General features: G+C 48.4%; 1 protein-coding gene across 2 annotated transcripts in view; it reads right to left on the bottom strand.

Moving 5' to 3' along the window:
* The window catches only part of LOC147008452 (DNA polymerase theta-like), a 58,039-nt gene extending 52,758 nt beyond the window's left edge, over window positions 1-5,281 (bottom strand). The window contains exon 1 of one of the 2 annotated variants that reach the window (XM_085864577.1): window positions 3,924-5,281. The gene's annotated coding sequence lies outside the window, so the exon portion shown is untranslated. Of the gene's footprint in view, window positions 1-2,713; window positions 3,212-3,923 lie in introns of those variants that run through there. The other variant, XM_085864576.1, reaches the window with a different exon arrangement.
* Window positions 5,282-13,951: the final 8,670 nt, after the last annotated feature.

Here is a 13,951-nt window from a genome sequence, read left to right as displayed (position 1 = left end):
AGTCTTGAACTTGTTGAACAGGAACAGTTGATTTCCTTCAAGAGGTTCTCTGGGGCAGCACACTTGTCTGTGATTACAGGTGTAACAATACTGTTCACAGTTTGAAAGCCATACTCATGTTTGTCCAATACAGTCTTGAACTGAAGCCATGTGGATACTTGGTGGTGTACTTGAAGAGAATGGAAATAGCATGCTCTACTTGTAGGTGGCATCCTCTCAACAGGTACAAACTTTGTGGAGATGGCAAACAAATACCTGAGTTCATCAAGATGGCATTTCTCGTTGACATGGCTGTCAACGAGATGTCTCCAAATGTCGATGCAGATGTTTTAAGTGTATCCGATGCCTGTCCCAGCTTGAAGTGCTTCACTTTTCCCATACCAAACATTGCAGACATTGTGTCACACCCAGACATGGCATGCACAAATGGTAGTAACCTGCACATTTCAGCACCCAGAGCTTGTTTACAGTCATCGATGGATATCAGGTATTTCTTTGTCTTCATGAAAATGTTGGTGTTTGGCTTGCTGTGGTGAAGTAGTAGCAGCAATACATCTGTGTTGTCTGCCATGACAACTACTTGCTCTGTGTTCTCTGCCATTTGGATAGCTTGTTTGGCAACAATGACATCAGCATCACCCTCTTCCCCTGCATGCTCTACGATTATTTCATCAGCTTCCAGGTGATTTACCAGGAGATCAATTAACGCTTGTTTGTTGTGCTTATTTGCCAAAAATTAAGACTTGTCTGGTGGAACTGGCGTCATGTTCTTCACAGCGAAGTTTGGTGCAGAAACTTTCTGCAGTTTTTGTCTCTTTTGTTCTGGCTCCTTAGTAGTGGAAGTTCGATAGCTATCAAAGACAACACACAGTGGATAGTGTGGCACCGACTTGTTGAGTACACTGTCAATATAGGCTCTGCATACATCGAGGATGGAACCGATCTTTGGCCATGGTAGCTGTTGTAGAAGTGCACATCCATCGATAACTGTTCCTGCTTCAGTTGAGTGTCCATGTGCGTCTTCTTTGTGATACGTGTCTTACAGAAACTTTGCCAGTGTAGACTTTTGACATTTCCTCATTGATCCATCACCATTGAAGAGAGCTGGTGACACTGCTGCTAATTTGAATGAAAATACGCTTAACAATGGAGGACCACTGACAAGGTCATTGCCAAAAGTCTTTGATAAAGTTCCGCCGATGACATTCTCAGCTCTACTCCATCAGATACAGGTACAGACTTCTTCATGATCGCAAAGGAGGTGGCTTGATCAGATTTTTTCAGGACAACATCACTGAACTTCATTCCTGTCATTTTATGTTGAACTTTGCTCCCAAGACTGACTGCTTCATCCACATTGACTTTGTCACTTGCAACAACATCGGTGGCAATATTTTTCAACTGATCTTCTTGGGTTGTTTGGAAAGGATTGTGACTCCTCAGAAAGGTGATGAAGGTCTGTAAATCCTGAAAGTCTTGTCTTATCCTTCCAGGATTCATCTCTCTGTGGTGATCAGTAGGCTCTGCAGATGTGTTGGTGAGCATTCGTGGTGCATCAGTGTACTGTGCAACAATATGGGCAGAGAGCAGCAATTTGGTCCTGGCTGTGTCCTTGTGGGTGATGTTGATCAGACCTCCTTGTGTTTTCCCAGCTGTCATTAGACACTGTTCGATTATCATGTCACTCCAAGTTCCACTCCATAACATTTTGGGGTTTCTTCGAATTGTGAACATACCCTCTTCCATGGGTCCCTTCAGGCATGAACACAAATTTAGGCAATCTTGTAGATACAATCTACCAAACTTGGCATAGTTGTTGTGACCTGAAGCTGCAAATAGTGGAAGCATGTCTTCTGTGGCCTTTAGATGCAAATTCCAGTTACCCAGTCGTTCTGCTCTGATGAACATTCTCACAATTGATACAAAGTCCATGAACATCAACCACAACTTAACCAGAGCTGAGGCCCTAAGAGGTCAAATACACTAGGCTGGCAGGACTCTCATTTTCTTTCAATTGCAAAGATACTACGTCATTATGTGTGGGCATAATGTTTCTTGGGTCTTTATATGTATCTTACAAGAACATTGCATCTCAACATGTATACATACCTTCATGTTAGTCCATTTGTGCAGGTACCAACAGGTCCAGTAACCTTGACATGTATTTGTTTATAGTAGCAACGGTACCATCTTCCTTCAACTATTGTTATATATATATATATATATATATATATATATATATATATATATATATATATATATATATATATATATATATATATATATATATATATATATATATATATATTGCTGAAACAAGGCATTGGGTCCTTTTTTTAAAAAATGAATTAAAACCGATTTGACAATTCTTGATTTTTCTTGGGTTTTGTGTAGATGATGAGTGGACATCTATAGATGATTTAATGCAATAATTGGCCTGTTAACACAAATGTTGAGGTTAATTTATTTTTACGTCAATTTATACTGGACTATGAATAAATGAAAAGAACTTTCGATTTTGTGAGGTAAATAAATGATTAAATTCCAAAGCAATCGAAATGAATAATTACTCAGGAAAAATCAATTAAAATGACAGGAAAGAGACAGAGAGCAGATGCTTATCAGGAGTTGACTTACTTACAACTAAACACAGACAACGGTACCCTGCAGATCACTGAGGGGGGGGGTGGGGAAGAAGAGTCGTCTCGCTCACCAGAGTAGTCGTCCGTGAAGTGAAAACGTCCTGAAATGTGTGCATGCGTGTCCCGTCCGTCGCCAGCACCCAGCCTTGCCGTGCACCCACTCGCCAACAGCCTTGAATGCCGGTTGACATCTGGGGGGGCAACGAGATCGTCTGTCGCGGGTTTAGACCCTGGTGCTGCAACACGAGCAGCTCCTCACACTTCACGAAACTGGTGATGTCCAGTGACCCACACGGTCCGTCAGTGACTGACTCGCTCCTCACTCAGTGACCGACCCATGCCTCACTCGTCGGTGCTGCTCACACCCACACACGCACCACGCGCTCGCTTCCTCGCTTGCACGCTTCCTCTCTGGTTTGCTTCTTTTCTTGCATGCTTCAACTCTCGCTTTCTTTTTCACTTCCTCTCTGGCTTTCTTTCTCTCTCTTTCGCGCTGACACACTCGCTTCTTCCATCGCACGTTTACACCCGCTTCTTCTCTTCTTCTTTTTATATCTGCAGCCCGTCTCGGCAGGCAAAGATTCCCCCCCAAACTCACCCCACCCCCACTTGCGCACCATTACCATGATAACCCGTGTGCTCGAAAAAGGGCAGGTATCGGCGCTTGCAAAAGAAATATGTGCATAAACTTTGCTGAGGAAAAATAAGGGCGGGCGTCAGCGCTCGCAAAAGAAATGTGTGTAAACGTGTTTGTCGTAAAGAAAGAAAAGCTTACCATAAGAGAGGGGATCCATTCTTTACCCTTCTCAACGCATCACATATAAAATCCCATTAGACATGGGGAGGGGGCTAATCTGAACATGCTTTTAAGGAAATAACTGTCTGAGGACCTGGATATGTGGATGCATTCATCAGATCGGATTCTGAAATCCATAACAATATATAAATAAATAAATACATTTACAGTATATGTATATGTATATGTATATGTATATGTATATGTATATATATACATATATATATATATATATATATATATATATATATATATATTCTTCTTCTTCTTTCAGCTGCTCCCGTTAGGGGTCGCCACAGCGGATCATCCGTATGATCCGCATAGTGATTTGGCACATGTTTTACGCCGGATGCCCTTCCTGACGCAACCCTGGTCGCCTCTTACGACACAGGGATAATATATATATATATATATATATATGTATAGATATAGATATAGATATAGATATATATATTGTTGCGGATCCGGGGTGGCAGGATTCTCACCCGGTCTGAGGCGCCACCCTCACCACCACCGTCTCTGGGGTTTATAACGCCGGCCGGTTCAGCACAGGCCTCGGGTCACGCGCCTTCAATCGCGATACCAACGTAATCCTTGTACCTTGCCAGTTGGGGAAATAGAAACCCTGGTTACAGACTGGTTTTGTCAGATGCCGAGCGTTTTCTGCCAGTCTGTAACCATTTTTGGTGTTATATGCCAATCGAACGGATCGTTCCTTGACGCGACACAAATTAATCCATAGTGGCAACTTCATACGAATTAACCAGATTTATTGGGGAACATCAGGGATCACAACACAAGCAAAATTCACGACAAAGCTTTTATTAACAATCCTCAACCCGTTCTTGACAAGGGAACCACGGACTACAGGTTTCGAGGGGATCGCTACCGAAATATGCTTTAGACAACATGCAGACAAAGACAAACAGATAAACAGCATGCATGCAAGACAAGACAGAGTACTTGGTGAGGTTTCATGGGCGAGAGGACAGTGTCAAAAGGGAATCACAACAGGCGGCTGTCCACGGATTCGAACTCCAGCTCGAATGCGCCGCGTGGCGAAATGGAGCTTGTCCTCCCGTTGCCCCTTTCGCACCGCACGCGGTCTCCGCGCGCTCTGACCTCGCGTAGGGTCGACGATGGGCCTCAGCTGATCTCTCTCACAGTCCAGCATACAAATCCAGGCCTGGCCTGTTCTCCAGACAAGGCCCAAATCGAGGTTGACGGGCTCCGGCAAGCGGATCGGCAAATGTGACGAGCCGTTGGTGTGAGCAAGTACGGAGGCTCCGCGGCCAGACGCAGGCCGAACCTGTCAATCACCTCCCCATACGAGTCGATCGTCGACTCCACGTGCAGGCAGCCTCTCAAAGCCGACTGCCGTTTTTGTACCGGCAGATTCCACACTGTCCCTCCTTCGTTCGCTCGCCTCCAAAACACGAGCACTCTTTCGAGAGCGACTGTTCTCCACACACAGCTCTTTTCACGAAGCCTTCCTTTCTCGCTTCAAAGTGACTCTGAGCACGCCTCGAGAACCCGACGCTCGTCCAAACTGAAATCCTTTTCTCTCACAGTTTCTCCATTTTCCGCTCCTTCGAGCACGCCTCTCTCGGCGAAAAAACCGACCAAAGGCCCTCCCCTTCGCGTCACTTCCTCCCTCTTGCCACACCCTCCCAGCCGACTGGGCGGGGCCTATCGTCCGTAGAGGGGGAGAAGAAGGAGTTCTCGTTCCACCACCACTGCTCAGACAACAAAACAGCCTTTTACACCTCCCGACACACACATAACTTCCTTTTTACCAAACAACCTATCTATACATGCATTTAATGGGGGATCTGAGCTAATCCTATATTTAGTAGTCCAAAAAGGGCCATTTCCTTAACAATATATATATATATATATATATATATATATATATATATATATATATATATATATATATATATATATATATATACATACAGTATATCAATAAATAAATATATATATATATATACATAAATATATATACACATGTATATATGTATATTTTTTATAAATATATACTCTGCTCCTTTCAATTTTTCTTTAAATACCCCATCGGTCCATTCCAACAATCTCCCCCTGTGCCTTTCTCAATCCATCAATAATCTTCATGAAGCCCAAATTCAAGAATCCATTTTTCATCCCGTTGTTTTTTCTTTCAACCCCGCAGGTTTGTTCTCATCCTTCGGTGCATCTATCCTTCGGTCCCTTACCACTCAAATCGACTCATTGTTTTATTATTTGCCACCAACCAATCATGAGCGAGGCGGCCAACACTGCATTCCGTTGGGAGGCAGTGAGGACCTTGGGGGTGAGTATCATCCGGTGACTGTGAGGCAGGTGGGCCCTGCAAACTACGGTGGGCCCAGGGAGGGGGTCGAAAGGGGGGGGGGTGGTGGGGTCGCCCAAATGTGGCGAACCTGGAGAGAGTAGTTCAAGAAGTGGAAGACAGGAAATTAAGAAGCTCGGTCCCATGGCAGGTGGCTCCAGTGATGGCATCGTGAAGATCACCAAGGAATACCCCCAAGGTAAGTATGGGACGAAGTGAGTTGCATGGGTCTTATAGCTAGGTCTAATTATATATCTATCTTCCATTCTATTCCAATTTCCATTTCAATCCTTTCAGTTTATCCATAACAAATTCAACGAAGCAAGCAAGCAAACACACATTCACAATGTGAATGACAGACACCCGCACAGCCCTGTGAGACTCACCACCAACACTGTACGCGCATCGCGCATGGCACGCCCTTTCATTCAAATCTGTGTGCCAATTTACAATGGCGTCTCACCTTGGTCAGCCGACGCTCAGATAAAGCTCACAACCTCGACCACCAACATCTCCCGCACATGGGAAAGGTCATCCCATGCCAACTCACACCTCAACATCAATACAATTCGCCACCAAGCAGAGGCTTGCTGCACGGCCCAGGATGCTCAGATCGCATGGCACGGGGACGGGACAAGCATGTTAACAGCACCAACCACAGCTCATCGGGGATGCCCCGAATGGGCATGCGAGACCGACACGACCCTCATCCAGTCGCCAGAACACAGCCCGGGAGTTCGGTGCAAGGCTTGATGCATAACAGCTCCCAATGGATGGACCCAGGACCGTGTCACGCCGGATGTGTGAATGAGACCGCTTCTGGCCCCAGGAGCCTGGCAGGGTGGGGCCGGGACCCAATAGGGGAGCACAATTCGGGTGACAGCGCATCGCTTCAGGTAATCACCCCACCCTTCGCCCGGGGCTTATAATAGGTGGATCGCGAAGCTGTCCGCCCTCTCTCTCTCTTGCTTTGCTCTTCTCCGCCTGCCTGCCTCGCCCACTTCTCTGCCGGTTTGCCTTGCCCTCTCCTTCTCCTCTCTGCTCCGCCCTCTCTTCACAGCACTTTTTCTGCTGTCGCTGCATCTATACTCGGGGTTGGTGTGCAACAGACATTCTTCTGGAGCAGTGCGGAGCACACGTTTCCACGAGCCCCGGCAAAGTGATTAAGCAAGAGATAACGCGCCGACTCTTAAGGTGGGATCGCTCAAGCAGAGCATCCCCCAAAGCATACCGAGTTGCACGGTCAGCCAATCGCACGAGGTATTGCGAGGCCGTTAGTCCTCATCTGCTCTCCTTCCTTCTGGCTATCTAATCTTCATCAGATGTGTGTGTGTGTGTGTGTGTGTGTGTGTGTGTGTGTGTGTGTGTGTGTGTGTGTGTGTGTGTGTGTGTGTGTGTGTGTGTGTGTGTGTGTGTGTGTGTGTGTGTGTGATGGCACCTGTTGTAGCAAAAGTTAAGGTTGTAGAAGATATAATGGGATAAGTCTGCTATGTGTCTGCTTTTGTAAATTGCTTGCCCTTTGTAGCACCCCACGAATGCCTTGCTATCCCTGCTGCACACAATAATACACCCCATTCACTGTGCCGCATACCTTTCCTCACCTGATTGTAAATAAATGCTTTCTATAGGAATGTTCCCAGCTCGTTTTCGTCTTTCCCTTCATTGGTCCAGGATGGTCCGCATTCTAGCTTAGCCGGGACGTTATCCCGCAACGATCTGTTTTCCAGCCATTACAGCCTTGACAGTTATGCTCGGCTGCATCTGATCCGGTTTGAACAAGGCGTACCGAGGGCGTGTCCCCTGGTAATTAGATCATGTGACCATCAGGTAACCGGTATCCAGTAAACAGAGGACCCAAGTCACATGGTTGAGTTATTGGCATTCACGGTCGATTAACGACCCGTCGCGTCACAGAGTTATACGTGTGTGACGGCCAGTGATTCCGGAGAATCTGGTGGGAACCCGAGGTAGCTTTCCCCCCCACGTGGTCTTCTCGCCCCCGACCCCGGGTCCGCAACAATAAATAAATGTGTATACGTGTAGATATATATGTATATATATATATATATATATATATATATATATATATATATATACATACATATATATATATATATATATATATTTATATATCTACACACACATATACGAAGACGTATACGTATAGGTATACGTAAACGTATACACACACGTATACGCATACGCATACACATACGTGCCTGGCATTGGCATAATGGTTAGGGTGGTGGGCTTGGGATCCCAGGGTCCTGAGTTCAAATCCCGCTCAGCTATTGAATTAATACCAGGTGGGGTTAAATCGGCATGTCATCCTTCCGAGGTCGGCAAAATGAGTGCCATCATGCTGGTATTCTGTGTTGGAGTGGCGACCCATCCAAGATTCTACCCAATAACCAAGGAGACTGCTTAGGCAGCACCAACACTCTGCAGAGTATGCTCCGAATGGATGGATATATACATATATATATATACATATATATATATATATATATATATATATATATATATATATATATATACATATATACACACACACACACATACATATACACATAAACATATATATATATATATTTATACATAAATAAAATATATACACATGTATGTATATTTATTTATATATATACATTAGGGTGGTCCAAAAAAGTCGAAAAAAATAGAATGTTGCTCCACAAGCTTAAAATTATTCTAATATGATCCAATAACGCACATAATTTATTTTTAGCTTGATCGGAGGTGATTTACAGGTCGCTCCATATGACGACTTTTAGTCTCATGAGTTGAATAAATTAGGGTAATGTCAGGTACGATTACGGGTACTTCTGGATGTCCGAGGTGGAAATGGAGTGCATTTTCGAACTCCATGGGGTCGATTTACTCCAAGAAATGACTGCACCGACATTGAATTCACTACCATTTCGAAAATATGACCGAAAACAAGATTTATCATGAAACGAAAAGTCGTCATATGGAGCGACCTCTAAATCACCTCCGATCAACTTAAATTTTTTTATGCATATTATTGAATCATAGTGGAATAATTTTAAGCTTGTGGAGCAACATTCTGTTTTTTTTTCGACTTTTTTGGACCACCCTAATATATATAAATATATATATATATATATATATATATATATATATATATATATATATATATATATATATATATTGTTGCGGTTTTCGCGCCCGCCGGCGTGCGAACGGCCACGTAACTCGAATCGCGGCACGTCGCCCACCGGACGGACAATCCAGTCGTGACCCTCTCGGACTAACGCCGGGAACCAGTCACGGGTGGACCTTTCGGTCTCACCGCGATCGAGCCAATCAGCCCCCGCGTGGGATAGGGTTGCTCGCCAAATTCGACCTACCTAAGTACCCACGCGGAGGGTAGACCGGGCGATCGCACCTCGCCGCAGGTCGACTTCGGACACGGGCCACTTAAGCGACCCGTTCCGTACTATCAGAATAACCGAGCGGTGTTATCGTCGACCTCGACGGTTCGATTAATTATCGGGCGTACTCAGCCCACTACCAACCCTTTACGTGAAGCAAGATGGGGATTCAATGGGGGAAAAGACGAAGCGAAGCGGGAGAACAGTTCAACAATAAAGCACATTTATTCGCGACGAACGGAAAGCACACAAATACAATTCCACCAAATGCACACAAAAAAGAAAACACAATTCCATTTACACAAAAAGCAAACATAAAAGTGAAAACACAGTGCAGAGCTAATACCGACTACCGAGCACACGGCAACACTTATACAATTCTACTTCACAGACGGCGCCGACAACACATACCCAAAACCAAGGAAAAGAAATACCCTCAAGAATGAGGTAGGCCTGGGGCCGAGACCGGGTCGGGCCTACCCGTCTGGTGATGAGACGCGGAGCGGCGATGGCCCCGCAACCCGCGGGCCTCGTGGACAGTGCCTGGCTGGGGGTGGGAACGGGGCCCCCTTGGTCGCACTATCTCAGCGCGGGGGGAAACAGGAGGGGGTTGCTGATGCTCGGGGTATAGAGGATCTTTATTATGTGCGACGAGCGTCTCCACCTCGGCCAGGTCGCGCTGTCGGCCTCCCTCGGGTGCAGCTTCCTGCACGACGCGAGCACCCCCTCGTCTGGTGTCGCCGCCTTTCCACAGCTCCGTCCCCTCCGTTCCGACTCCAACGCACACGACGAGCAGCTCCACCGCCCGCGAAGTCTTGACCCTCTGCTTCCGACTCTCCTCTTCTTGACTCTCCGACCCTCCTTTGCGACTCTCTCCTTCTGACTGACGAACACCGTCCTTTTATCCCCCCGTAACTTCGCCTTTGACCCCCTCCCTTTGACCTTTCACCTCGCTCCCCATTGGCCCGAGAAAAAGTGGGCGTGAAGGCTTTTTGATCCACAAATTTGCATATATCGATCGTTCTGGAGGTGGGGCCAAATCGCCCCTCGCTCACCGATTGGACGGCAAAAAAGTGGGCGTGTGTCGTTTTTGATCCGTTTTTGAAGCAGAAAATCCGTGATTTTGTACACGCTGTTCAACGTGCGCCCTACACGAGTCCAGCATCGGTGCCCATGAGTGGCGCGAGATGACGGTGATGCGATGGTGGCGAGTTGTGACGGTAAAGGTCATGGCGGTTGTGGTGAAGCGGCGTTGTGGTTGGTGGTTGTTGTTGTGGTTGTGATGGTGGCGATTGGTCAAAAATAAAGATAGTAAAAGAAAAACGGCTATCCTGAAGAGTCGCAGCACGTATAAATGACATGTATTCCCACTAGACAACGGGTTTGGGCCTAACTACACATGCACTTACCGAGATACCTCACCTAAGGGACCTGAATGGTGGTTTGCGAATCTGGTAACCACAACACTACCCCCTTCCCTTTTTACAGACTCGTCCCGAGTCGTCAAATTTTCGTGTGCCATCATGTGTAGTTTTCCCCTAGTACATTTTACCTACGGATCCCTGAGTGCGACATTCATGGTATTCGTGTCCCCAAAATAAATAACCTAAGGGCTGCGTAACTATCTAAACAAACTCACTCACACGGACGACTTAAATAAAATTGCCGGCGCTAAGACAAACATGCCGGGGGCGCACTCATATGTACAGTACATCTTACCTTAACTTACAAATCTTACACTAGACCATGGCCCAGGATCATTGAACTCTGCAAAAGAAAGCAGTTAGCAGGGAGCCAGGCTGCCCGCATGCAGTCTCTGGCTCAAAACAATGCAGGTGACAGGGAACGTGGCTGGCTGCTCACACGCAGTCCAAGGCCTTCCCTTTTGAACTGAACTCAGTGAACCACAACGGTGCTTGGGCTGCACAACGCAGTCTCCGTGCCAGCTCAAGTGGCACACGCAATGAGCACAACGAATGGATGCATGGACACAAACACGGTGCACGGGCCGCCACTGCAGGCCCGTGTTGTAGCTGCCAACAGGGCAGTTCTCGCAGCTTGCAAACTGTTGCCTTGCGGATCCTGGTGCACATGGAAATGAACAGGGGGGGGGGGCAAAGCAAAAATTGAACGGGGCTGGTGAACGTGGGCAGTGGGCATGGCATGGCAAAGGCAGCAGGCAAACACAGCCCGCAGAAGAAGGCTGCTGCAGGCAAACACAGCCGGCAGATGAACTGGCCGGCACAGGCCTTGAAGAAAAACAGCCAGAAGATGAACTGGCCGGCACAGGCCTTGCAGCACACAGCTGCCGATGAACTTGGCCGGCCTCCGCCTTGAAGCAAAACACGGCCAGCCGATGAAGTGGCCAGCCTTTGCCGTTCAGTGGAGGTTGGTGGAGGGAGTGCGGTGGTGATGGCCACTTGGAAGGCGGGCTCGGACCTACCTACCTGTCTCCCTCCCAACCTATCGCCTTTGCCTGTCACTGTACATACCCACTCCCTTAATTTGTCAAACCCCAATTTAGCCCCAACTTATTTTTTTTTTTTTTTTTTACTTTTACTCCCCCACTATAAATCGTCCCCTAACCCCCTTTATCGTCCTTGTTCGGCTAACCTATTCTGTCACCAAGCCTACTCCCAACCCCTACGTTCCCTTCCCGGAGGGGAATAAGGGAGAGCTAACGTCCTGTGTCGAGGCCCAACGAAGCCTCAGAATGGCCTCCCCAGAGTTCGGCGATCTAACCCAAAGTGGGTCCAGCGGCCCACAACGAGAGCGAGGGGAAGGATGGTGCGGAGGGGTACATCTCCTAATCTACCCTAACCATTTAACTGTTAAACTACCCCGGGGCTTTCAACAAGCGCCTCTCGCTTAAACTATTGGTTCTAACAACCCAGATCCCCGTCGCCTGTGTTGGTGTCCTTACAATTTCGGGCCTCGCCCCCCAATTTTCTCTCCGTGCCCTCACACGGTCTCCTGGCTGGGACACGTGGCTCCCTTTGGCAGGCACGACCCTCTGCCGAATCTCCCGCTATGGCACCCCCGGGCACTACACTGCCTCCGAGCCTACCAGCTCCCTAACACTGGGGAGTGCCCCCCATGGCACCTCCCCTGAAACGCACACGTGGCAGGCCGGCCTCCCGGGCCCCTTTCCGAGGGTCACCCGTGCCCACTACACTGCCCACGCGGCTAATGGCGCTCCGGGCCACCGCACCAAGCAGGCGCACCCGTGCCCACTACTCTATCCCGGCCCCCCATGGGCCCTTGGCCTACCGCGGCCGACTAGCCTGGTGCCCGGGGTACCCACTCAGCGATACTCACCTTTCGCAGCCACGCTCCCAAGCCCGTCAACAGGGCTCCTGCACCCCTCCAAATGGGTCTCGAGCCTACTTTCCCACCAACAACAAAACGTCCTCCATTTTTCAATTTGACTAACCCAGCTAACTCACTTTACTCTGACCCCGGGGTCCCTTGGGCGGGAGTCACTCCTCCCCCCAATCACTCATCGCACCATGCATTCCCCATTCGCTCCATACACACAGACCCGCTGGCCTCACTCACTCACCAAGCACATGCCTCACAACTCACCAACTCTTCAACACACACACCACTGAACTCTGCCATCCTTCTAACTACCTCCCCTAACTAACTCGTGCTCCCACGTCATCCCTTACACTAGTAGCACGTTCCATTTAACCTACGTCGCTAAACTACGTCCCCTCTACACATTCACAAGTCTGTCACTGTCTCAAATAAATCATTTTATTTCCCAACCTAAATCTGACTACAATCCCTCTAACTAATCCATTCCACGGACTCCATGAGGACTTACCCCTGCCCCATGAAGTCGGTCTAACTAAGCTAACCCTTCCCCCTAACTAGTTTTCATCCTGTGCCCAGGTAAGGGGGTCTTTCACCCCTTGCCCAGGAATCCTGTACACCCGAAAGTGAGGCTTGTTTTTCCCTTTTTTTTTTTTTTTCATGCCCAGCACCTGCGCGGCAACTCAGAGCTCGCGCACTTTGCACCTGCCCGTGACGTCATGCAGCTGCACGTGTTCCTCGTCCCTCCTTGGACGGGACCATCCGGCAGAGATACCCCTCCTGCCGGATTCCAACCCCACGTGCAGCCATGACGTCACCGTGCGCATAAAAAAAAAACACACAAGCCACACGTCTCGAGGGGTTCCCCACGCGAACACATGTGCTTTGCCCGTTGGAGCTTAACACGCACGATCGCGTGGAGAACCCGTCCGGTCCAAATCCGTTTACCTGCCTAAACTTTGTCCGTCCGCGGGATCGGCAAATCCACCGCGTGCGTTTCCGGACCGGGACTTCACTCTCGCAAGCGAGCACGTGGCGGTCTCGTGCGTTGCACAGCACGAACCTCGTGCTCGCGGCTGGGTGAACCCGGCACGGTCCACGAAACAACTACAGCCGCTACTCGGCTTTCTCTCCTCTGTCGCCGTCGTCGTCTCCATTCCACACACGCATACCTGCGTGTTACGACGCACACAGTCCACTCCATCACATTCACACGGGGAGACGCGGCTGCGTGCTCCCGCATGCCAACCGACATCTCCCTCACATACCGCTCTCTCACACACACGGTCTCCCTTGCATACGGCCGTTCACTCACGCGTGCCTCACTACTCACACAAACCATACTACTCACACGTGGTGCTCCATTCACTCGCGCGGGGGCACTCACCCGCGGTGCCTCACCCACGCACGCGAGGGCACTCAACCGCTGTGCCTC

This window comes from Eptatretus burgeri, chromosome 18, assembly GCF_056783735.1.
Source record: "Eptatretus burgeri isolate ZD-2024b chromosome 18, Ebu_testis_v1, whole genome shotgun sequence".
NCBI classification, from domain to species: domain Eukaryota; kingdom Metazoa; phylum Chordata; class Myxini; order Myxiniformes; family Myxinidae; genus Eptatretus; species Eptatretus burgeri.
Note: the sequence above shows the minus strand (reverse complement) of the source record. Positions and strands in the feature narration are given on the sequence as shown.